This window comes from Rhincodon typus, chromosome 26 (assembly GCF_021869965.1).
Source record: "Rhincodon typus isolate 14 chromosome 26, sRhiTyp1.1, whole genome shotgun sequence".
NCBI classification, from domain to species: Eukaryota; Metazoa; Chordata; class Chondrichthyes; order Orectolobiformes; family Rhincodontidae; genus Rhincodon; species Rhincodon typus.
The window spans coordinates 976,698-980,416 of NC_063357.1; positions in this window are offsets into that span (position 1 = coordinate 976,698).

Below are 3,719 nucleotides of genomic sequence, written 5' to 3' on the forward strand. Positions count from 1 at the left end.
CTCACTGGGATACAGTTCCTTATAGGGGTGATTTCACTGAGGGTCAGTTCCTGAAGCGGCTGTTACTGGGCCTTAGTCTGACAATGACCCTTAGTCTGAATTAATGCAAACTGTTGCAATCAGAATCTTTCCCAGATATTAGGATTGGCTTTGGTTCAATATGGATGTTATTAAGGGGTCAAATGTCTAGTTTCTGTCCTGATTTTGAAGAGATTACTGTTACCATATTGTTGGTGATGCAAAGTGTGTGATCTCAATTCACATTGGTAATGTTTGAACAAAGTGAGTGCCACAGTCAGAAAGAAATGTTATGCGATGTATCCACCTATCCACTATGTATCCCAACTGAAAACCTGCTGTAAAACACTGTGACACCAAACCAACTGATGACTATAAAATGTGTGTCAGTTATTTATTGTGCAGGTCAGAATGAAATCTGAAAGAAATATTTTAAGAAATCTGGTTTCACAGGACTAAGTGCCAACCTAACTATGTCCTGTCATAGAACACATTCTGTGATAGTTCAGTGCCATGGTAAATGGGGAAGAGGAGCTGATATATGTAGGAGTTAGCAGCCACCAAATGTTCCAAGTAAAATCACAGACCCACACCAATTGTCACACCTCACTCTCCCTACTCAAGTCACATTTTCCCCAATCAACTTGACACCCAATATTCTTCCCACAAACAGTGAATCAAAAAGTGTTTACCTCTCTCTGAAACAAGTCAGCTCAACTGCTGCATTCCTTGAAATGAACAACACCCTCCCTACCTGCATCAGATACTTTAGAGACTTTTAAACAACTCTTGGATAGGCACATGGAGGATAGTTAAAATGTAGGGTATGCAGGGTAGACTGATCTTAGTAGGATAATAGGTCGGCACAACATCATGGGCCGAAGGGCCTGTACTGTGCTGTACTGTTCTATGTTCTTAAACAGACTACCCTCTCCCGCAAGACATGCATAGATCCCTCCCATCCCACCCTCACTTCCAAACAACCTACTAACAGGCCCAGAAATGCTACTCTGATCACAATATTCTTTTCTATCATTTTAGTAGTTACTATTCAGCTATGTTTGTTGTGGTGTTATTGCTCCGTATTTCTTCTTTTACTTCCCATGTGTACACCAGTTATATAGTATTACACAATTTATTCATAATGCAGAATTAATCTTCTTGTTTTAGACTTGTACTTATTACCACTACTTGTTCAGCAACAGATTACTAGTCCCCTGTGAATGCTGCAGCTCATTCCCAGTCAGAAATGAAAGGGTATCACTGCTGACTCTGACCCTGTGGCTATTGGTTCAAGTAACTCTGACATGTCTGTCACGGATAGTTTAACCTACCCCAAGGAAATGTCAGAATGCCACAGTAATAAGCAACAGTAAATAGGATTAGCAGTTCAAAGATAACTGCTGTAATAAACCTGTCTTATAGTGAGGGAGGGGACAAGGTCAGCATTACTGTACCCAGTGAATGATATCGGACCTCACCTGGAATCATTACAGCATTGTACAAGACTGATACAATCACAGTCATAACTAGATTTTTGGAACATTTCACCATTTGTAAGAGATTGCAGACTTGTCACTGTCTGCATCCTCTGCACCTCTCTAGGTTACTCCCTCTCTCTGAGTTTCCTGCCTGAAGAAAGGTCTGGCCTTATTGCAATAATGTCCACTATTGGCTGAGAGTGAAGGCAGGTCCTAGATCAGCACCAGTCTGACACACCCTGGCCACCAGTCCACTGTGCCAACCGGTTTCTCAAGGAGTCTGAGCTGTTGTGAGTACACCCACTTTTACAGCCTGAAGCTACAGATAGCTCCATTTTCTCCCAGAGATAGTAGGAACTGCAGATGCTGGAGAATCCGAGACAACAAGGTGCAGGGCTGGATGAACACAGCAGGCCAAGCAGCATCATAGGAGCAGAGAGGCTGACGTTTCGGGCCTAGACCCTTCATCAAAAAAGGGGGAGGGGAAGGGGGTTCCGAAATAAATAGGGAGAGAGTGGGAGGCGGATAGAAGAGGGATAGAGGAGAGGATAGGTGGAGAGGAAACAAATAGGTCGAAGAGGCGGGGATGGAACCAGTAAAGGTGAGTGTAGGTAGGGAGTTAGGAAGGGGATAGGTCAGTCCAGGGAGGATGGACAGGTCAAGGGGGCGGGATGAGGTTAGTCGGTAGGAGATGGAGGTGCGGCTTGAGGTGGGAGGAGGGGATAGGTGGGAGGAAGAACAGGTTAGGGAGGCAGGGACGAGCTGGACTGGTTTTGGGATGCGGTAGGGGGAGGGGAGATTTTAAAACTTGTGAAATCCACATTGATACCATACATCTGCCAATGTGGTATACTGCATCCGCTGTACCCGGTGTGGCTTCCTCTACATCGGGGAAACCAAGCGGAGGCTCGGGGACCGCTTTGCAGAACACCTACACTCAGTTCGCAATAAACAACTGCACCTCCCAGTCGCGAACTATTTCAACTCCCCCTCCCATTCCTCAGATGACATGTCCATCCTGGGCCTCCTGCAGTGCCACAACGATGCCACCCGAAGGTTGCAGGAACAGCAACTCATATTCCGCTTGGGAACCCTGCAGCCCAATGGTATCAATGTGGATTTCACAAGTTTCAAAATCTCCCCTCCCCCCACCGCATCCCAAAACCAGTCCAACTCGTCCCTGCCTCCCTAACCTGTTCTTCCTCCCACCTATCCCCTCCTCCCACCTCAAGCCGCACCTCCATCTCCTACCGACCAACCTCATCCCGCCCCCTTGACCTGTCCGTCCTCCCTGGACTGACCTATCCCCTTCCTAACTCCCTACCTACACTCACCTTTACTGGCTCCATCCCCGCCTCTTCGACCTGTTTGTTTCCTCTCCACCTATCCTCTCCTCTATCCCTCTTCTATCCGCCTCCCACTCTCTCCCTATTTATTTCAAAACCCCCTTCCCCTCCCCCTTTTCTGATGAAGGGTCTAGGCCCGAAACGTCAGCCTCTCTGCTCCTATGATGCTGCTTGGCCTGCTGTGTTCATCCAGCCCTGCACCTTGTTGTCTCCATTTTCTCCCAGCCCATTTTCTCTCCCACTAATGTCTGTTGTAAAGATTATGCAGATGAATGATCAACCTGTTTAGCCACATTTAGAATATACATTTTATTTCTGTCTCTATTTTCCTCTTTTCACTATATTCCTTTCTCCCATTTTTAAAAATCTTTCTCTCTGATCTCCCCATTTTCCCTCTATTCTGTCACTCCAGTAGTTCTTCCTCTGTTTACTTAGGCTTTTATTGTGCTATCCTAACCTCTCTTGCTGTCACTATTCTTTCCTCCATCTATTCTCACTCCTCTCTGTCAAGTTTTTCTTAACCTATTATCTCTCCATCTATATATACATATACGCACACACACACACAATGTTTCTCTATTCCTCAGAGATAGAAAGAACTGCCGATGCTGGAGTTAGAGATAACCAAGTGTAGAGCTGGAGGAGCACAGCAGGCCTGGCAGCATTAGAGGAGCAGGAAAATTTTTTTTCTGAAGAAGGGTCCCGACTTAAAATGTCAACTATCCTGCGCTCCTCCAGCTCCACACTGTTTCTCTATTCCCACTCTCGGTTCATTCTTTAGGACTCCTTCTATTCACCATCTCAACTCTCTTATTATCAAATGCTCTATTTTCTCCCTGCCTATATTTTTAACTTATTTCACGTTTTGGTTTGT